Source organism: Dama dama, chromosome 33 (assembly GCF_033118175.1).
Source record: "Dama dama isolate Ldn47 chromosome 33, ASM3311817v1, whole genome shotgun sequence".
NCBI classification, from domain to species: domain Eukaryota; kingdom Metazoa; phylum Chordata; class Mammalia; order Artiodactyla; family Cervidae; genus Dama; species Dama dama.
The window spans coordinates 12,090,703-12,114,963 of NC_083713.1; positions in this window are offsets into that span (position 1 = coordinate 12,090,703).

Consider the following 24,261-nt stretch of genomic DNA (forward strand, 5'->3'; position numbering starts at 1 on the left):
GAGACACAGGCACACCAGACTGGGTGCACCCAGAAACTGAGGCTGGGACAGGGAGGGGAGAAGGCGTGCTGAACCTGAAGAGAGTATGCTCTTCAAGCATCTGGTTGCCTGAACTGCTCAGACCAGGGAACGGAACAAAACGTAGGCCCAACTGAACCTGAGCAGCTTAGGCCTGGGAAGTGCATGCAACTCAGGGCCCGCTCCCTGTAGGGCAACCTGGAGCCTGAGCAGTGTAGACGGGGAAAGCACACACGCTGTGAGCATGGGCATGAAACAGAACTGAACCCACACTGCCTGCAACAGTTACAGAGAAATTCCTAGAAATATTTTTAATATTATTATTTTTTAATTAAAACTTTTTTCTTATTTTTTTAAGTCCTCTATTACTCCTTTAATTTTCATTTTTATAACCCACTATACCTTAAAAAAAGGACCCTATTTTTAAAGCGAACTTCATATATATTTCTTATACTTTTTGTTTTAATTTTTTTTAATATTGTATTTTTAAGAGTTTAACCTCTACTCTAGATTTTTAATCTTTGTTTTTTTGCATTTTATATCAATTTTGTACATTTAAGAATCCAATCTTCAGTACCCATTTTTACTCAGGAGTGTGATTACTGGCTTGATTACTCTCTCCCCCTTTTGATTCTCTTTTTTTCTCCCCCAGATCACCTCTACTTCCTTCCTCCCCCTTCTCTTCTCAACCCAATTCTGTGAATCTCTGTGGGTGTTCTGGGTTTCAGAGAACACTTAGGGAACAGAGTACTGCGTAGATCTGTCTCTTTCCTCTTGATTCCCCCCTTTTCTCTTCCTGCTCATCTCTGTCTACTTCCTCCCTCTCCTCTTCTTCATGTAACTCTGTGAACCTCTCTGGGTGTCCCTCACTGTGGAGAATCTTTTCACCATTAACCTAGAAATTTTATTATCAGTGCTGTATGGATGGAGAAGTCTTGAGGCTACTGGAAGGATAAGACTGAAAACCAGAGGCAGGAGGCTTAAGCCCCAAACCTGAGAACACCAGAGAACTTTGGACTCCAGGGAACATTAATTAATAAGAGATCATCCAAAAACCTCCATACCTACACTGAAACCAACCACCACCCAAGAGCCAATAAGTTCCAGAGCAAGACATACCACGCAAATTCTCCAGCAACACAGGAACATAGACTTGAGCCTCAATATATACAGGCTGCCGAAAGTCACATCAAACCCATAGACATCTCAAAACTCACTACTGGACACTCCATTGCACTCCAGAGAGAAGAAATCCAGCTCCACCCACGAGAACACTGACACAAGTTTCTTTAACCAGGAAACCTTGACAAGCCAATCGTCCAACCCCACCCACTGGGAGGAACCTCCACAATAAAGAGGAACCACAAACTACCAGAATACAGAAAGGCCACCCCAAACACAGCAATCTAAACAAGATGAAAAGGGAGAGAAATACTCAGCAGGTAAAGGAACATGAAAAATGCCCACCAAACCAAACAAAAGAGGAGGAGATAGGGAATCTACCTGAAAAAGAATTTAGAATAATGATAATAAAAATGATCCAAAATCTTGAAAACAAAATGGAGTTACAGATAAATAGCCTGGAGACAAGGACTGAGAAGATGCAAGACATGTTTAATAAGGACCTAGAAGAAATAAAAAAGAGTCAATTAAAAATGTATAATACAATAAATGAGATAAAAAACACTCTGGAGGGAACCAACAGTAGAATAATGGAGGCAGAAGATAGGATAAGTGAGGTAGAAGATAAAATGGTGGAAATAAATGAAGCAGAGAGGAAAAAAGAAAAAAGAATCAAAAGAAATGAGGACAACCTCAGGGACCTCTGGGACAATGTGAAACACCCCAATATTCGAATCATAGGAGTCCCAGAAGAAGAAGACAAAAAGAAAGGCCATGAGAAAATACTCGAGGAGATAATAGTTTAAAACATCCCTAAAATGGGGAAGGAAATAGTTACACAAGTCCAAGAAACCCAGAGAGCCCCAAACAGGATAAACCCCAGGCAAAACACCCTAAGACACATATTAATCAAATTAACAAAGATCAAACACAAAGAACAAATATTAAAAGCAGCAAGGGGGAAACAACAAATAACACAGAAGCGGATTCCCATAAGGATAACAGCTTATCTTTCAATAGAAACCCTTCAGGTCAGAAGGGAATGGCAGGACATACTTCAAGTAATGAAAGAGAATAACCTACAGCCCAGATTACTGTACCCAGCAAGGATCTCATTCAAATACGAAGGAGAAATCAAAAGCTTTACAGAGAAGCAAAAGCTGAGAGAATTCAGCACCACCAAACAAGCTCTTCAACAAATGCTAAAAGATCTTCTCTACACAAGAAACACAGAAAGGGTGTATAAATTCAAACCCAAAACAACAAAGTAAATGGCAATGGGACCATACTTATCAATAATTACCTTAAATGTAAATGGGTTGAATGCCCCAACCAAAAGGCAAAGACTGGCTGAATGGATACAAAAACAAGACCCCTATATATGCTGTCTACAAGAGACCCATTTCAAAACAAGGGACACATACAGACTGAAAGTGAAGGGCTGGAAAAAATATTTCACGCAAATGGAGACCAAAAGAAAGCAGGAGTCGCAATACTCATATCAGATAAAATAGACTTTAAAATAAAGGCTGTAAAAAGAGACAAAGAAAGACACTACATAATGATCAAAGGATCAATCCAAGAAGAAGATATAACAATTATAAATATATATGCACTCAAAATTCTCCAAACCAGGCTTCAATAGTACTTGAACCATGAAGTTCCAGATGTTCAACCTGGATTTAGAAAAGACAGAGGAGCAAGAGATCAAATTGCCAATATCTGTCTGATCACTTAAAAAGGAAGAGAGTTTCAGAAAAACATCTACTTCTGCTTTATTGACTATGCCAAAGCCTTTGAGTGTGTGGATCACAATAAGCTGTGGAATATTTTTAAATAAATGGGAATACTGAACCACCTGACCTGACCCTTGAGAAATCTGTATGCTGTTCAGGAAGCAACAGTTAGAACTGGACATGGAACAACAGACTGGTTCCAAATAGGGAATGGAGTACCAAGGGTGTATGTTGTCACTCTGTTTATTTAACTTATATGTAGAGTACATCATGAGAAATGCTGGGCTGGAGGAAGCACAAGCTGAAATGAAGATTGCTTGGAAAAAATATCAATAACCTCAGATACACAGATAACACCACCTTTATGGCATAAAGTGAAGAAGAACTAAAGAGTATCTTGATGAGAGTGAAAGAGGAGAGTGAAAAAGTTGGCTTAAAACTCAATCTTCAGAAAACTAAGATCTTGGTATCCAGTCCCATCACTTCATGGCAAATAGATGGGGAAATATTGAAAATAGTGACAGAATTTACTTTCTTGGGCTCCACAATCACTGCAGATGTTGACCACAGCCATGAAATTAAAAGACACTTGCATCTTAGAAGAAAAGCTATGACCAATCTAGAGAGCATATTAAGAAGCAGAGACATTACTTTGCCAACAAAGGTCTGTCTAGTCAAAGCTTTTGTTTTTCCAGTAGTCATGTATGGATGTGACAGTTGGAGTATAAAGAAAGCTGAGCACTGAAGAAATGATGCTTTTGAACTGTGATGTTGGAGAAGACTCTTAAGAGTCCCTTGGACTGCAAGGAGATCAAGCCAGTCAGTCCATCCTAAAAGAAATCTGTCCTGAATATTCATTGGAAGGACTGATGCTGAAGCTGAAACTCCAATACTTTGGCCACCTGACTCATCTGAAAAGACTCTGATGCTGAGGAAGATTGAAGGTGGGAGGAGAAGGGGACGACAGAGGATGAGATGGTTCGATGGCATCATTGACTCGATGGACATGAGTTTGAGTAAATTTTGGGAGCTGGGGTTGGACAGGGAATCCTGGCATGCTGCAGTCCATGAGGTCACAGAGTCAGATACAACTGAGCAAGTGGACTGAACTGAACTGATTTTATATATATATATATATGATCATGTATGTAATATATGATCTGACCAATATCCTTTTTGCTGCTAATCCAACTCATGTAAATTAACCTTTGTTTCTTTTCATCAAACTCCCATCCAAAAACATTTGAAAAATTCATCTTTTTTTTTACTTAAAATAATTTCCAATGTTCTTCTTAGAGAACTACTAAATACACTCTTCCTCCACAAGTAATACAATCATTTTTTTAATTTCCAAAGGTTTATAATTTTTCACAGCTTCACTATTTTTTAATAACTGAATTAGAAACAATTAGGAAACCTACACATTATCCCAAAAGACATGGAAAGTAGAAAGCTATCCAGAAAGAAAGAAAAATACAATTTAGTTGAAATGAAAAACAGAATTAAATTTTTGTATATTAGTCAAAATATAAATAAGTCTACAGATAACAATATCAAGATTGAAAGTTCATGAAATAAGTAATTAGAGCATACTGAACTCTCTGTAGTGCTCAAGAGGAGAATAAAAGTAATGGTTAACTTTAGATCTTAACAGAAAAAAATTATTGTTAAGAATTTGTCAAAAATGTAAAAGTAACCACTAAAAAAAAATTGCTTCCAAACATCACAAAAGCAAAAAGAAAATATAGAGAAATTTTATCAGTTCAATATCAGACGAGAAAGTAGGAAAAAAAAAAATAGCCAGAAGGAAAATGATGATAAACATACAATTTTAAAATCAGGTAAGGTAATTAAACCTATGTATATTATAATCACTTGAGAATAACTGTATTTCACTTACCTATAAAGTTAGAAATAAGTGCATTTAAAAACTAAAGTCCTAAAAGATGTTTCTTATAAAGCATACATGTTAAACAAAATTACATAGAAAATATAAAATTCAAGAAATAGAAAATTTATACCAGTTATACAATAACGGTAAGAAAAATGGTGATAAATATGAAGACTGGGAACATGCATACACACATATGGTATGTGGTACATATGGTACATATATGGTGCATATGTGGGGTACATATGGTACATGTGGTATATATGGTACATATGGTAATTTGACATAGAATAAGAATCATAAAGGAAATAACCCTGAATGTTCATTGGAAGGACTGATGCTGAAGCTGAAGTTCCAATACCTTGGCCACCTGATCAGAAGACCCAACTCATTGGAAAAGACCCTGATCCTGGGCAAGATTGAGGGCAGGAGGAGAAGAGAGTGACAGAGGATGAGGGGGTTGGATGGTATCACTGACTCAATGGACAAGAATTTGAGTAAACTTTGAGAAATAGTGGAGGACAGGTTAGCCTATTGTGCTGCAGTTCATGAAGTCACGAAGTGTCGGACACGACTTAGTGACTGAACAACAAGAATAAGAACAAAATGAGAATGAGATGATGATGATAATGAGAGTAACTTACGAGGATGATGATGATGGTGAGGAAAACGGAGTCAGTGTTATTGTTTGCATATCATGTGCCCAGTTTATAAATGCTTTATATGCCTTAGCTGATTCAGTTCACCCAACAACTGTTAAGGTCATATTATAAACTGCTATGGTGCTTTAGCTGATATCAGTGGGTATCCTTGTTTTTAGACCTTTATTTTAAAATGTGAAAAGAAAACCTGATGACCTGTTAGATAACTAGTCTATGAATAGTAACAGTGGATATATACACAAGAGGAAAATTAGGAAACTGATAAGTCTATGTAAAGGAACTCATTTCTCCACTTGTCATTTCTCCACTGATTATTTCAAGCTCATCAATTTGGCAAAAATATAAAGTCTAAAGATACAATAGTTGGCAAGGATAAAAATTAAAAACATAAACTTTTATAGTGTTGATAGAAGAACAAATTGATACAGCCACTCTGGAAAAGTAACAGAATAAATTTACCTCATATCCCACAAAGAAATTCCATTTCCAGGAATACACTCTAGAGAAATGTAATAGTAATAGTACACACAGTAATAGAGAAACATGTAAGAATGTTCACATAATAAAAGCTTTTGTTTGGAAAGTATTGGAATTAATTTCATGCAGATAAATCTCAAATGCATGATACTGATGTGGGAAAAGAAGTAAAAATACATAAAGTTGAATGCTATTTACAAAAATATTAAAATAGGCAAATTAGAGCTATGAGAGCAGAAGAATCGATGCTTTTGAATTGTGGTGTTGGAGAAGACTCTTGAGAGTCCCTTGGACTGCAAGGAGATCCAACCAGTTCATCCTAAAGGAGATCAGTCCTGGGTGTTCATTGGAAGGACTGATGCTGAAGCTGAAACTCCAATATTTTGGCCACCTCATCAGAAGAGTTGACTCACTGGAAAAGACTCTGATGCTGGGAGGGGTTGGGGGCAGGAGGAGAAGGGGACGGCAGAGGATGAGATGGTTGGATGGCATCACTGATTCAATGGACATGAGTTTGAGTAAGCTCCGGGAGCTGGTGATGAACAGGGAGGCCTGGTGTGCTGTGGTTCATGGGGTTGCAAAGAGTTGGACATGACTGAGAGACTGAACTGAACTGATTCTTTCAGAATCCATTATACTAAAAGTATAAGAGGATGAATGGCAATACTGAAACATAAACTCAAGGTAGTGATTACTTCTAAGGGAAGAAGGAGAGAGAATCCAGCTTCAATTTTATCTGTAATGCACAATTTTTTAAAAATATGAAGCAGAGACATGAGAATGTTAAATTGTGTTAAAATTTAGCAGTAGCTACATAGAATGTTGTATCATTCTGCATGTTACATTGTACATTTGAAGTCTTTTATATTGTGTAAATCACAATAATTAAGCTAATTATTACATCATATATCATATAGAAGTTTAGAACATAATTCATACTCTCATAACTCTGTCTTTATATATGATCCAATATGTTTCATCCCTCCTAATTGTCCCAGCATTCTTTGTGATTAGCATAGTACTTATCATATAGATGGAGTTCAATACATGTTTCCTGAATAAAGAGATGACTGACAATAATAAAATCCTTTTATGCACAGTGTACATACACTACCTCCAGGAGGACTTTAGTAGGTAAAGTGGAATATACTGATAAGACATTGTTCATGAAAACATTGTACTATTTTGGTGCTTTTCTTAGAAATAATTTATTCCAAATGTCCTTAGAAATTTTCACTATTTGAAAACAATTGTAATAGATTATTTAAATTGAATTTAAGATGATTACAATAATTATAATTAATTTTTAAAAGGATGTTGGAGAGCAGTCTGAGGATAAAATTTTTTCAGAAGTGATATCGATATTCTATAAATCTTTTACTATAAGTTGTAAGCAAATGAAAAATTCTTTAATTCTACTTAATAAAAAAGCTCATTAGAAATTAATAAATTTATAAATGTAAATTCAGTAGACAACTTTTGAGAACATAATTCAACCAAAATAATTACAAATCATTTTAATTATGTACTATAAATAATTTTAAAATATTCCCAAAATTAGGGCATTTTCACATGATGACAGTGCCTAGGGAGACATCTAGATGAAATAAATTCTAATTGTTGCCGTGAGTGAAAGTTGCTCAGTTGTGTCCAACTCTTTTGTGACCCCATGGACAGAGGAGCCTCGTGGGCTATGGTCCATGGACTTTCCAGGCAAGAATACAAGAGTGGGTTGCCATTTCTTTCTCCAAATTGTTGCTATAATTTTTATGTAATAAATCATTTTTTCCTCTCCTCTCACATTAGCCTGGAGAGGAATCTATTTCATTTTGGCAATAATTTACTTTTATCATTATGATCGTTTGCCTTATAGATGACCTCAATATGAAATTTTACTCTGAGCAAAAGGGACAGATATCAAAGAGGGAATGTAGTTGTTTTTAGTGAACAATCAACTTGGGTGATGAAGAGTCAGACATGCTGGTCTCTTTTCAGCACTGATGGATGGTGGGAGAATAGAGATGGTGGCTGCCATTACCCACGGGGATCTAAATGTAGTCTAATGTGAAGGGATTGGGAAAAGACATTAAATGTAATTTCTATCATTTGTAAGAAAATACGATCAGACTACGACTAATTTCAAAATGGATTTAAAGTGACTCATAACATTAAATTATATAAATGACAAAGAGCTGAAAAGATGGCAAACTTGGCTCTTTGTTCAGATCAAACTTGGAGCTGCCCCAGCACTGAAGGAATCTGTATCTAAGGAAAAGGAACACAGACTGAAGGAGACCCTGTGAGTTACAGAAGGTGTCTGCTGGTGTGTTTCAGGGCATCAAAGTCCTGGTTTCACAGTTCATGAATAAATTGGGGGAAGCTTTTTAAGAATGCTCTTTTCTGGCTACAACACAGTCCTGGATGGGTTATAGTTTTTCAATAAGTACTATGAGACAAAATGCATACATATATATGTACATGCATACATACATAGAGCTATCCCAGTGGCTCAGAGGTAAAGAATCTGCCTGCAATACGGGAAACATGGGCCAGAGACACAGTTTCCATCCCTGGGCTGGGGAGATCCCCAGGAGAAAGGAAATGGCAACCAACTCCAGTATTCTTGCTTGGAAAATCCCAGTCCATGGGGTTGTAGAATCAGACAAGACTGGGCAACTAAATAACAACAAATACATACATAATACAAAAAAAATAAAGCAAGTGATAACCTAGTATCATAAGGACTAGAGGGTTACTAATACTTAAAATAATTACAGTTTTTTTTTTTCAAAAATAATAGGTTATATTGATAATAGAAAATAGCTAGAAGTAATTATAAAGAATTAAAATCAAGTGGTCACAGGCCATCTTATTTCCAAAGAGAAATGAGTTATAGCAGAAGTTGGGGACAGGGCCATTTTTATTTTCAAAAGAGAACATTTTCACTGCCAAGTTCTTTGGCAAATTTTTAATGTGTTGCAACATAAAACATGGAAGAGCTCCTTTTGTCATAATTTTTCTTTTTAAGATATGCCACTATTATTTGATCTTCTTGTTCATTAACATCTGCAAGTTCCTAACACCCTCACTTTGCTTTTAGTAGGTGAGGAGCCCAGTGAATCTTTTAGGCTGAATTATGGCAAAACATCCCCAAATGGTAGAATTAGGTAATCTGCTAGAAGAGAAATTTAATATTAAACTTTGATAAATTCAGTAAAAAAAATCATAATTGTTTTAATTTTATTGATACAAAGTTGTTCTTCCTGGTGAAAATTAGCCAACAGTTTAATTTGTTTTTTTATACTGAACCTTGTCTTTTTTTAAAGTAATGAAAGCCACCAACATTCAAAAGGACCCTTGTTTTGTCTACTTGATATAGGTATTAATTGAAAATAGCTTGTAGATTATTTAGATGTTATAAAATAACAAGGGCGGGGCTAATCCACTATGACATATAGTGAGGGAATTTTAGCTGTCAGAAAATTCTTCTGGGTCTGAGTTTTAGAATAATATTATGGTACAGGCTTTGTTGATGCATTAATAGCATAGGATCTATTACAAGACTGTTCATGCTGGAACACAGTCAGAATCTATTTGTGGAATCAAGGCAAGATCAATGAGCACAGTGAAGAGCTTATTCTATTATTAGCCATTTCCTTGAGAATGAGGTTAGACACAGGTGGGGCACAATTATGTCTAAATTCTTCTTACTTCTCCTGAAAGATATTAAATTGAATTATTCATTCTTATAACCTGTTGAGAAAGAAGCTTAGTATAATATTAAGGTGATATTCAACATATAAAAGTAATATTTACAACCTGGGGCGGGATAAGGACTTCTCTTCATGACAGTAAATTAGATTGTATTTTGAGATTACCTTAAAAGCTTCTAGAATAAATAGCTTAGAAGGACTGAATTTACCTTTCAGGGGAAGAAAATAAATTATAGTTGTAAGAATTGCCCAATTTGGCTTTTTCAACTTAAGGAAATTATGCATTTTATAATAGATTAAATGATAGAAATTCCAGAACCATAAAAAAAAAAAAACCTCAGAGAGATCTTCCAAAAACTATCAATTCAATTCAAATGAAATACTTCACCTAATCACCAATACAGCAGTTTTCATTGTGAGTTAGAGGCTTTCCAAATGGAATATTGGCTCTGGAGACTAAATCCAAAGGCTCCCTTTGAAACCTGTTATGAAAGAATCTGTTTTAATTATTTTGAATTGCTTACAAAAATTCTAAGAATTATCTCGGAATCACTTTATTTGATTGCATAAATTTATATTTTCTTCCTGATATTTAAACTTTATTTCATGAAGGTTTAGGTAGGTTGGAATTTAATGAAATATGGATAACTCTGGGGATTAACCATGTCATATTAAAGTATCTAATTCAATACTATCTAGGTAAATTTGGGATCTTCACTTCATTAACTGAAGGATGTTGATTCTTCCAGAGTAAAAGAGAAACCAATGTCCAGGTTTAGAGCTATAGTGTAACTTTCCAGGTCTCTCCCTCTGTGTTGATTGCTCCTGGATGACTCAAACCACATGACATCATTTTACCTGTTGAGGAGCTAGGATGTGTGAAAAGGACTTGCTAGTTTTATCAAGGGACTTTGCATATTTCAAGTACTGGCAGCAGAAAATGATGGTGTCTCCATGATAATCTCAGTCTTAGGCAAAGATGATATTAAAAACATTTCACAAGAGGCCCTGTGGAATATAAAAGTCCACACCTGTGCTGAGTTTGTGCACCAAACTCCTAGCACTTGTGTGAGCTAGGTATACAAGGTACTATAGTGACATTGGCTTGCTTTCTTGAATCAACTATTGAAAGCTTAAAACTAATGCAATTTTGAGAAACCATTCTAGAGATGACCTATCAGTTCTCTTCAGTTTTCCTTCTTGAGGCAGTTAGTAGAAGTAACACTGAACTGTATAGATTCCAAGATATATAGGATTTCCTGGGAGGCATTTAAGGTCATCTGGAGGGTTCACAGGGAGCATTATTTTACTGCCAGAAACTGCAGTGTGCTTGCAATTTTCAAGAAAATACTTCTAAGCTGTCTAGGCTCAGTGCTCTAGATATAGGAAACTCTAATAACACTTCAGGGGCAAACAACAACTAGTGCTTCGGATGGGAAAGAATCTGTCTGCAACGCAGGAGACTCGGGTTCAATCCTTGGGTCTGGAAGAGCCCCTGGAGAAGGAAATGGCAAACCCACTCCAGTATTTTCACCTAGACAATCCCATGGACAGAAGAGTCTGGTGGGCTATAGTTCAGGGGTTGCAAAGAGTCTGACACGACTGAGAGACCAACACTTTCACTTTCAATAACACTTGATTCACTATGGAGACCTCAAGGGTTCTTTGCTTATTCCGTTTCCGTTGTGAGTCAGGAAACAACCCGCCATGCTGTTACCACGTCAGAGCTGGAGTGAAAAGGGCAGATAACTTAAAAGTACTATTACCCTCACTGCCTCCCTCTTTGGATTGCCTCTTTTGAAACAGCTTCTTGCAACTTGTTTGGATACTCTTCCACATCCCGTGGTTCCTACACTAAATATTGTTTCATAAAGAGGGGAAGAAATCAGAAACCTCAATTATCAAACTTACCCTACACATTAGAGCCTGTGAGAATTAAGAGGAGACCAGAGACCAGCAGATTATTTGAACAAATTGCTCCATCTACTTCCAATCTTTAAGCAAAAACACTCTCAGCTATTTCTGTTTCAGTTCATCAGAATTTCTAGAATTCAAGAGCTGTGCTGGTTTGACCTGAAGGTGAAAAAGCAAAGTTAGGGTCATACCTAAATGTCTTTTCAAATAAGGTATGGGAAGAATCTATTTCCCCCCTTCCTTTCCTCATTTCTATCCCCTTGTCTACCCTCAAAAAGATGTAATCTTTTAAATTATGATGTAGTCTTTTTAAAGCTGTAAACTTTTTAATCTACAGAGTTCCTTAATGAAATAACTGACTAGTGTCATAGAAAAAGCATTTCAGGACTTATCGCTGTATCCTTTGATTCATCTCCTTCCAGCTGTGACATTGATTGATGTTTATAAAATCCCTAAGTCTCTACTGGCAGCTATGGTTATTTTAGAGCATATAATCAAAGAAGTGTGGGTGAAGTATGTAGGAAGAAAAAAATGTCGACTTTTTTTTTCTCCAAAATAATGTTAATAATAGCAATTACAAATTCAAGGGAAACATTTGCGCAAATAGAATTTCTTATCTAATGTTTTTAAACCCAAAGTTTGTCTTGGTTATTTTTTTTTCTTTCTTGTTTTTTTCTAACTATTTTGCAAGTTGGCACCAAGGATGTATTTTAGTTACCACAATAATAGATCATTTTTGACTGACTCTGATTATCATTCCACATGGCAGTAGCAGTGAGATTGTAGTCTGGTATTAAGGATCTAGTCATTTTACATTTTTAAAAGTTCTGAGATAAAGAATTAAGGCATCAACTAAACATCAATCATTTTTAAAGTTGATAGTCATTTTAATGGCAATCTTAATAGAGTCTTTCCTTTTAAAGACACATGCATAATCATATCCTTCTAGGTGTTAAAAGCACAGTTATCTGCTAAACATATTGACAAGGGAATGCTAACAGCCATAAAAAAATAAGGCCCTGATCACCGGCCAAATAAATTAAGTACTGCTCTCAGTTAGGTCATTTGTTTTCCCATTCAAGTCATTCCAGAATTTGAAGCCAAGTAGCTGAATAACATTGCGATGTAACCATACAATTATAGTCAGCAAAAATATTCCTAAAATAATTCAGTAAAAATCATTTGCTGTAAACTTTAGAAAAGCATAATTATATTGGATTTTCAAATAGGTGAAATATAAACTTAAAGATTTCTGTTCCCTTTCAAACTGCTGCTATAATAAATATGTTGCAACACCAGTCCTTTGGGGAAGGAGTTGATTTTCAAGGTTCTGGTATACAGCTGGGATATGTTTGCTAGTTAAGCCTTGACTTAGGGTATACTTTGGTTCAAACTCCGCCCATTCTAAGATCTCAATTAAAAACACTGAGGTAAGTCTGGGAAGTCCTGTGAAGAGCTGGGCAAAACTAGACTCTGCTCCTCCTGCTATGTTCTAGGTTACCCCAAACTGGACAGGCTATTCTACACTTCAAAGTGAAAAATAACCTAATATATTTAAAATAATAAATACTCCATAGCCATTGGTTCTAAACCTATCTCTACTTGCTGAATTCTAAGGGCTAATCAGCTCTGGAAAGCTGAAGCGCTATCTTAAATTACCACTCCCCTGGAACTTTTCTAGACAATTAGTACCTACTTGGTATGTTTAAGATCCCATAAATCAAGAGCCCTGGGAACTGGAGCTAACCCAATCCTGCAATTTGGAATGTAGAGGCCTCTTAGGTGATTGATGATGTTACTTTTATAAAACTTGTCAAAGATCCAGAATCACAAAGCCGGAGTGTAGAAATCAGATCCCCAGGGTTCTCCCATGCATTTGTGCTGTGCCAGGAAGAGGAAAAACCTACAAATAGGATACAAGAAAGTAGAGTATAAAACAGAAAGACACACAACTAGAGATGACATAGACAAATTTTCAGGGGAGAAACAAGTGGGGCAAGTGTTGCTGGGATTAGGAACTGTCAGAGAACAGACATGGAGAGGCGGCAGACAGTACAGTATAGAATGCACTTTGCAGGCATTTATTTAAGAAATTTCACACCCCCTTTTTTGCAGTCTTTTGTACTTATAGGATAAAATAGTGTGTTCTCCCAGATTTTATGGCATTTATTGGACCACCATGGTACCAATACTGGCATGGACATTCACTAGTTGTGTACACCTATGTCAAGAGTCTTAAATAGTTCGGTATAGAAACTTTAAACATTTAGTTTTCTTATCTTAAATACATCAAACTATAATGTGTGTCTCATAGGGTTATTGGAAGTATTAAATTACTTGTTAACATGGGTGAAGCACAGAGAACAATGCCTAATCATTAAGTCCCCAGTAATTGGTGGCATTAATTAATGGTTATTATTGATGCTAATAGCTTTGCATGTCAAGGAAAATGATAGGTATTCATTGACATATTATGAGTTAATATCTTAATATATTTTTCATATATATATATATATTTTTCCTCAAAAGTCTTGTTATGCTGTTCTATAAGAATGCAACTGATGACCAGTAAGAATTTAACAGATATTTTTGAACTGTGTTGCTAGGAAAAATTCTGGAGAGTCCCTTGAAGAGCAAGGAGATCAAGCCAGTCAACCCTAAAGGAAATCAACCCTGATTATTAATTGGAAAGACTGATGCTAAATCTAAAGCTCCAATACTTGGGATACCTGATGTGAAGAGCCGAGTCACTAGAAAAGACTCACTGGACTCACTGGAAAAGACTCAGTGGAAAAGGAAAGATTGAGGGCAAAAGAGAAGAGGGCAGGAGAGGATGAGATGGTTGGATGACATCAACAACTCAATGGACACGAATTTGAGCAAACTCCAAGAGATAGTGAGAGACAGGGAAGCCTGGAGTGCTACAATATATGGGGTCGCAAAGAGCCAGACATGACTGAGCACAGACACACACACACATGCAAAATGTAGGGGGAAGATTTAATAAATAATAAAGAAAGAAAATTTGCTCAAGGAATTTGTTATATATTGCAGGTTAAGGACCAGTTTTAATCAGAAAGTATTAATGAGAATTTCTCTATGAAGTAAATACAAAGAAACTGTATTTCAGGTAATATGATATTAGAAAAGCAAGTTTCAAGACTAGAATGGTATAGTCTCAAAAATGTACAGGTTTTCTTAATTTACACTGTCCTATTTTTAATAGCATTCAAGATGTATCCACTTGTAGTGATCCCTTAAGAAGAATGTGGATACATTGAGGAGAGATTAGACTCACAAAGATAAGTAAGGTCATGACCATCACCAGATGGTCAATACTAAAATCAGATTGATTATGTAATATTCTTTTCAGCCAAAGATGGAGAAGCTCTATACAGTCAGCAAAAACAAGACCAGGACTGATGATGGCTCAGATCATGAACTCCTTATTGCCAAATTCAGACTTAAATTGAAGAAAGTATGGAAAACCACTAGACAATCCAGGTATGACCTAAATCAAATCCTTACGATTATGCAGGGGAAGTGACAAATAGATTCAAGGGATTAGATGTGATAGACAGAGTGCCTGAAGAACTATGGATGGAGTTTCATGACACTGTACAGGAGGCAGGGATCAAGACCATCCCAAGAAAAAGAAATACAAAAAGGCAAAAAGGTTGTCTGAGGAGGCCTTACAAATAGCTGTGAACAGAAGCGAAGTGAAAGGCAAGGGAGAAAAGGAAAGATATACCCATTTGAATGTAGAATTCCAAAGAATAGCCAGGAGAGATAATAAAGCCATCCTCAGTGATTAATGCAAGAAAATAGAAGAAAACAATAGAATGGGCAAGTCTAGAGATATCTTCAAGAAAATCAGAGATATCAAGGGAACATTTCATGCAAAGATGAGCTCAATAAAAGACAGAAATGTTATGGACTTAATGGAAGCAGAAGATATTGAGAAGAGGTGGCAAGAATACACAGAAGAACTATACAAAAAAGATCTTCACGACCCAGATAATCATGATAGTATAATCACCAACCTAGAGCCCGATTTTCTACAATGCAAAGCCAAGTGGGCCTTAGGAAGCATCACTACAAACAGAGCTAGTGGAGGTGACGGAATTCCAGTTGAGCTATTTCAAATCCTAAAAGATGATGCTGTGAAAGTGCTGCACTCAATATGCATGCCAGAAAATTTGTAGAACTCAGCAGTGGCACAGGATTGGAAAAGTCAGTTTTCATTCTAATCCAGAAGAAAGCCAATGTCAAAGAATGCTCAAACTACCACACAACTGAACTCATTCACACGCTAGTAAAGTAATGATCAAAATTCTCCAAGCCAGGCTTCAACAGTGCATGAACCGTGAACTTCCAGATGTTCAAGCTGGATTTAGAAAGGAAAGAGGAGCCAGAGGTCAAATTGCCAACATCCACTGGATCATCGAAAATGCAAGAGCGTTCCAGAAAAATGTCTACTTTTGCTTTACTGACTATGCCAAAGCCTTTGATTTTGTGGACCACAACAAACTTTGGAAAATTCTTAAAGAGATGAGAATACCAAACCACCCTGAATTACCTCTTGAGAAATCTGTATGCAGGTCACAAAGCAACAGCTAGAAGTGGACATGGAACAACAGACTAGTTGTCAAGGCTATATATTATCACCCTGCTTATTTAAATTATATGCAGACTACATCATGAGAAATGCTGGGCTGGATGAAGCACAAGCTAGAATCAAAATTGCTGGGAGAAATATCAATAATCTCAGATATACAGATGACACCGCCCTTATGGCATAAAGCGAAGAAGAACTAAAGAGCCTCTTGATGAAAGTGAAAGAGGAGAGTGAAAAAGTTGGCTTAAAACTCAACATTCAGAAAACTAAGATCATGGCATCCAATCCCATCACTTCATGGCAAATAGATGGGGAAACAGTCGAAACAGTGATAGATTTTATTTTGGGACGCTCCAAAATCACTGCAGATGGTGACTACAGCCATGAAATTAAAAGACACTTACTCCTTGGAAGAAAAGCTATGACCAACCTAGACAGCATTTTAAAAGGCAGAGACATTACTTTGCCAGCAAAGGTCCATCTAGTCAAAGCTATGACTTTTCCAGTAGTCATGCATGGAAGTGAGAGTTGGACTATAAAGAAAACTGAGCACCAAAGAATTGATGCTTTTGAACTGTGGTGTTGCAGAAGACTCTTGAGAGTCTCTTGGACTTCAAGGAGATCCAATTAGTCCATCCTAAAGGAAGTCAGTCCTGAGTATTCATTGGAAAGACTAATGTTGAAGCTGAGACTCCAATACTTTGGCCACCTGATGTGATGAACTGACGCATTTGAAAAGACCCTGATGCTGGGAAAGATTGAAGGTGGGAGGAGAAGCGGACAACAGAAGATGAGGTGGTTGGATGGCATTATTGCCTCAGTGGACATGACTTTGAGTAAACTCTGGGAGTTGGTGATGGACAGGGAGGCCTGGCATGCTGCGGTCCGTGGAGTCACAAAGAATCAGAGACGACTGAGCGACTGAACTGAACTGAAGTTCTTGAAAATAAGTCCTACCTGTTTAAAAAGACAAGCAGTTAAGATTAGTTGAATGAACTAAGTGTAGAACTTAAATTAAGAAGAAAAAAATATTCCTTCTACAGAAGAGCTATCCAGCCATGTGACTTTACTGAGAATTCTAGAAATCAAGACATCTGTATAGAATAAAAGTCAGTAGGCATAATATGCTCACTGACAATAGCCTGAGGAACTTTTTTTCATATCCCTAAGAGTGGTTTCTTTTTAAACATATGGATGGATTACTGAGAATGACTGGAACAACTTTCAGTTCAGAACCGAGGAATTCATCAGTAATCAGAACACTTTCGGTTGGCAATAACTAAAAACCTGACTTGAATTCGCCTAAATAACTTACTGGCTCATGTAACTGAAGTAGGTCACACAAGGCTCAGTGATATCACTAAGGGTTCAGTTTCTATCTCTCTGATTTACCTTAAATTATATTGACTTTATTTTGAATGATGTTCTTCTGGTGACCCCAGGCTTCGAAGATACATTATTCTTTGGTTATATCATCATTCATAGCAAATCCCTTGGTTTCACACTGATTGAGTCAACTTAGTTCAGATGCCACAAACAGAACCCTGGAAACAGGGAGAGAGGTGCTGATTGGCTTACCTGAGGACACTTGCTCTAAAAATGGAGCTGGGAAGATTCAGTTTCCCCAGAAGCACATCTTCATCAAATAAAAATCTCGAACTTACTGCAGAAGAGTTCAAGTAGAATGCCAAGAAAGCACTAACAAATGCCCATCCAGGTCCCACTGTGCAAAAATGGACTTTAGTTTCTCCTTGGTAGCTTTAGCAGGGTGGGATGAATTGAGAAAGCAACACTGACATATATGCATTACCATGTGTAGAATAGATATCCAGTGGGAAGCTGATATATAACACAAGGAGCCTAGCCTGGTGCTCTATGATGACCTAGAGGGGTGGGATAGGGTGGTGATGGGAGGAAGGCTCAGGAGGGAGGAGATAATTGTGACTGATGTGCTGGTGTATGGCAGAAAGTAACACAGCATTGTAAAGCAATTATCTTCCAATATAAATTAAAAAAAGGCTAGATTGGCACCCCCCTCTCTTGATACAAAGGAATATAATTAAGCTTCATGATTATAGTCTAAATCTGTGATAAGCAGAAGGTATAGTGTAAAGAACTCTAGAAATGTTATTGGGAAACCTGGGGCCTAGCCCTGCCTCCATTGCTTAATAACAGTTAAAATTCAACAAGTCATTTAATTTTCCTGAGTGATTATCAGGTTTTTCCCTTTTTTGCTTTAGCAGAGCTGTATGTAATACATAATACATATGTGATAATACATGAGAATTAAGTAGGTGATTTATTTTTATTGTAAAGTAAGTAATACTATGTAAAATAAGGGAAATACTGTTCTAAACATTTGATTTTTTCATTGTCTGGTTTAAAAATTGTTCTGAAATGAATGTTTCTAAGAGCTCACTGTGTTAACACTTGGAGCTTGTCAAGGTTTCATTGACTATGAGTCTTGGAAATGTTTGCTTTCCTAAATGAACTCCACATGTAGGATACTAAATTTATTATGTTGCTGCTAGTTTTATTTCAGAAATTATAAAGTACTCTCAAAAACCATGCTCAATATCTCCTCTTTATTTTAGTACCCTTGCACCTTGATTTCCTTGTTCCTTCTGTTAGGTTTGAAATATAGCACAATGGAAAAGAATAGAGGTAGGATTGTATTCAATAAAGGTTTTTCCCATAACTCAGAGTTCAAGAAATAAATCAATGTCATTATCTAAGTGAAGGTCAATATCAAATAATTCAAAGGAAGGTAATGAGCCATTTTAGACTGCTATTCAAATACAAATTATCTAGTTTGATAAAATTGTGTCATTTGCATTAAATCATATAAGATAATTCTATTATTTCAAATATTATTTGGGAAAATACTGTTTTTTGATCTCTTGGGGGCATTAAGCATATTTCACTGTATTAATTTAAAGGCTTATTTTTAGAACTGTTACTGTTAGTTATTAAAATAGTTTAAGACTAAATATCCATTTATGTGTGCTCATATACTCCCCATTGCTTCAATACTTCTCCCCATGAATTCAGATGAAGTTAAAATATAATCTTTCCTATTATGTAGTTATTTAAAAAGTTAGAAATTCTTATAATGTTTCTATTTGACACCACCACTCTACATTTGGAGAAGGAAATAACAATCCACTCCAGTATTCTTGCCTGGGAAATCCTACGGACAGAAGAGCCTGGCGAGCTACAGACCATGGAGTCGCAAGAGTCAGACAGGACTGAGTGACTAAACCACCACTCTACATTAGATTATTTTGAAGAGACTAATGCTAGAATTTATTCATCCATTAGGATTCCCTTTTCATACTTTCATGGGGTTCTCAAGGCAAGAATAATGAAGTGGTTTGTCATTCCATTCTCCTTTCTTTATTTTTTGGGGCTCCAAAATCACTTCAAATGGTGATGGCACCCATGAAATTAAAAGACACTTGCTCCTTGGAAGAAAAGCTATGACCAACCTAGACAGCATATTAAAAAGCAGAGACATTACTTTGCCAACAAAAGTCCATCTAGTCAAAGCTTTGGTTTTTCCAGTAGTCATGTATGGATGTGACAGTTGGACTATAAAGAAAGCTGAGCACTGAGGAATTAATGCTTTTCAACTGTGGTGATGTTGGAAAAGACTCTTGAGACTCCTTGGACTGCAAGGAGATCAAGCCAGTCAATCCTAAAGGAAATCAGTCCTGAATATTCATTGGAAGGACTGATGCTGAAGTTGAAGCTCCAATACCTTGGCCACCTGATACGAAGAGCTGACTCATTAGAAAAGACCCTGATGCTGGGCAAGATGCAAGGCAGGAGGAGAAGTGGACAACAGGGGATGAGATGGTTGGATGGCATCACTGACCCGATGAACATGAGTTTGAGTAAGCTCCCGGAGTTGCTGATGGACAGGGAATCTGGCATGCTGCAATCCATGGGGTCAGAAGGAGTGGGACATGGATGAGGGACTGAACTGAACTGATTAGGATTCCATGAGAGCTCAGTTGGTATAGAATCCACCTGCAATGTGGGAGACCTGGCTTTGATCCCTGGGTTGGGGAGATCTCCTGGAGAAGGGAAAGGCTACCTACTCCAGTATTCTGGCCTAGAGAATTCCATGGACTGTAAAGTTCATGAGGTTGCAATAAGTCTGACGCTACTTTCACTTCATTCCTTGTGTATTTAAACACTGTTATGTAAAAGGCATTGCTTTAAATGAATGTAGATATAAGATTTCATAAGAAATCATTCATGCTTTTATGGATTTAGAATCAGGCACAGATATAAAACCATTATATGCGAGGTTTGTGATATGAGTGGTAGATAAGTACTGAGGAAGTGTTGGACAAACACTGGGGAAGCAGACATTTCCATCTTTAACCCAGGAGAAAGAGCTCATGCAGACAGTGAACATTTAGTTGTGAGGTTCACATGTGGCGATCCGTGTGGAAAGCACATTCTTAGCAGAGGAAAGCTGATGAGTAAACCTGCAGAGGCAGGAAAATATGAAGAGTGTTGGTGTGGACTCACCAGCTGGTGGCCCTCTGGCTTACTCTGGCCTGCAGAGATGTTTTTATTTGTCCTGTAACATAATTGAAATTCTTCAGAACTGTTGCCAACATTAAAAAGCAGAGAAATGATGAGCTTCTAGTCTCTTGTGAAAAAGCAAAGTTTTAACTATATCTCATGTTACAATAGTCCAACAACCCCCACACAGCAATTATTTGGAGTTAAGAAGCTGCTGTTTCATCCTAGAGGAGAAATTGCCTCTATTTCTGAAAATAACTGGCTTTTTCATTGCTTTATGTTACTTGCTTTGTTTATATAATTGAGTTAGCTGCCCCTAGCCAGGATTACAAAAGTTAATGCTGTGTGGAGTTGACTGATGTCTCTGCTTTAGAATGTATTAAGACCTGTAACATTTATTGTAAATAATATATGTTCCACAAAAAAAAAAAAAAAAAAAAACCTTGACTTTTTTAAGGAGATTAAAAATGAAGTTTCCTTCAGATTTTTAAATCAGATTTGTATCTTAGTTTATGTTGTGCTTACTATCACTAATAATCAAAATAAAGGTTTTCTATAATCTCCATTTTTAACAGTAAATTAGCTATTGGGAAATGTTTTCAGAATGTCAACAATTTGAAAATATATTTAACCAATGCAGTACATGCATGTTATTGATTTTATGTTTAATGTAAAGATGATGGGTGAGTTGTATTTTACAATCTAAGCTTTGGATCATGTAAAATGATAATTGGGAGTTTTATATAGTCCTATTTCTTTTTATGCATCTCCCCACCAAAAAGTTCACTGCTATTTCTTTATTTTTTTTCAGAACCAGGAGATCTGTATGAAATTTTGACATAATTGATCCTTTACAGGATAACAAACTGTGAAGAATTGGCCTACATTGGCCAGCTTTGTCTCATGGAAGTGATTTATACACTTGTCTTAAAAACAAATCTGCTCAATTGGAAACTAAACATTTACCTTATATATAAGTTTAATTCTCCTCAAGTTCAAATGTGTATTTAGATCTCAGTTTTCATAGGTTCCGTTTGATTTGTAACCCAAGAAACAGCTACTTAGAATAAATTCAGTGTTAGTCATACTGGTAACATGTAATGATGATTACATATTATGTAGTAGATCTCCATAATTCATAATGGGCTTTCAATCTACAATAGTAACTGTCCCTCTGGGCACTTAACTGGAAAAAGTGAGTATTTAGGCTTAATTACAGAGGTTCATGACATTGTACAGGAGACAAGGATCAAGACCATTCCCATGGAAAAGAAATGCAAAAAGGCAAAATGGTTGTCTGAGGAGGGCTTACAAATAGCTGTGAAAAGAAGAGAAGAGAAAAGCAAAGGAGAAAAGGAAAGATATTCCTATCTGAATGCAGAGTTCCAAAGAATAGCCAGGAGAGATAAGAAAGCCTTCCTCAGCAATCAATGCAAAGAAATAGAGGAAAACAAGAGAATGGGAAAGATTAGAGATCTCTTCAAGAAAATTAGAGATACCAAGGGAACATTTCATGCACAAAGGGGCTCAATAAAGGACAGAAATGGTATGGACCTAACAGAAGCAGAAGATATTAAGAAAAGGTGGCAAGAATACACAGAAGAACTGTACAAAAAAGATCTTCATGACTCAGATAATCACAATGGTGTGATCACTCACCTAGAGCCAGACATCTTGGAATGTGAAGTCAAGTGGGCGTTAGTAAGCATCACTATGAACAAAGCTAGTGGATGTGATGGAATTCCAGTTGAGCTATTTCAAATCCTGAAAGATGATGCTGTGAAAGTGCTGCACTCAATATGCCAGCAAATTTGGAAAACTCAGCAGTGGCCACAGGACTGGAAAAGGTCAGTTTTCATTCCAATCCCTAAGAAAGGCAATCCCAAAGAATGCTCAAACTACCGTGCAATTGCACTCATCTCACACGCTAGTAAATTAATGCTCAAAATTCTCCAAGCCAGGCTTCAGCAATACATGAACTGTGAATTTCCAGATATTCAAGCTGGTTTTAGAAAAGGCAGAGGAACCAGAGATCAAATTGCCAATATCCACTGGATCATCGAAAAAGCAAGAGAGTTCCAGAAAAACATCTATTTCTGCTTTATTGACTACACCAAAGCCTTCGACTGTGTGGATCACAATAAACTGTGGAAAATTCTGAAAGAGATGGGAACACCAGACCACTTGACCTGCCTCTTGAGAAACCTGTATGCAGTCAGGAAGCATCAGTTAGAACTGGACATGGGCCAACAGACTAGTTCCAAATAGAAAAAGGAGTACGTCAAGGCTGTATATTGTCACCCTGCCTATTTAACTTATATGCAGAATACATCATGAGAAACGCTGGGCTGGAAGAAGCACAAGCTGGAATCAAGATTGCTAGGAGAAATATCAATAACCTCAGATATGCAGATGACACCACCCTTATGGCAGAAAGTGAAGAGGAACTAAAAAGCCTCTTGGTGAAAGTGAAAGAGGAGAGTGAAAATGTTGGCTTAAAGCTTAACATTCAGAAAACTAAGATTATGGCATCTGGTCCCATTACCTTATGGGAAATAGATGTAGAAACAGTGTCAGACTTTATTTTTTGGGGCTCCAAAATCACTGCAGATGGTGATTGCAGCCATGAAATTAAAAGACGCTTACTCCTTGGAAGGAAAGTTATGACCAACCTAGATAGCATATTAAAAAGCAGAGACATTACTTTGCCAACAAAGGTCCATCTGGTCAAGACTATGGTTTTTCCAGTGGTCATGTATGGATGTGAGAGTTGGACTGTGACGAAAGCTGCAAGTCAAAAAATTGATGCTTTTGAACTATGGTGTTGGAGAAGACTCTTGAGAATTCCTTGGACTGCAAGGAGATCCAGCCAGTCCATCCTGAAGGAGATCAGTCCTGGGTGTTCATTGGAAGGACTGATGCTGAAGCTGAAACTCCAATATTTCGCCACCTCATGGGAAGAGTTGACTCATTGGAAAAGACTCTGATGCTTGGAGGAGTTGGGGGCAGGAGGAGAAGGGGACGGCAGAGGATGAGATGGCTGGATGGCATCGCTGACTCGATGGACATGAGTTTGAGTAAACTCCAGGAGTTTGTGATGGAGGGAGGCCTGGCATGCTGTGATTCATGGGGTTGCAAAGAGTCGGACAAGACTGAGTGACTAAACTGAACTGACTGACTGAAGACTCTTTTTGGCGTGAAATTTCATTGTTAGATAAATCCCTTCCTAATTCTCAAAAATTGTCTTTAAGTTTGCCCATAGATAATTGGTTCTTGTAATAAATATAGACATTTAAAGGTATTTCTATTTTTAATGTCAAAATTATTTAATAATTTCTATGTGTTAGGCATTCTTCTAAGCATTTCATATAAATTAACTTCTTACATAGTAACAACCATCTTACCATGTTGGTAAGTAATGAGTAACTCCACTATAATAATGAGTAACTCCACTATATAGATGAGGAAACTGAATCATGGAGAAGCTAACTTTTTTGCTCAGAGTATGAAATGGAATAGACATCACTTCCAGATGATCCATCTCAGAACCCGTGCTCTTCACTCTAAGGCC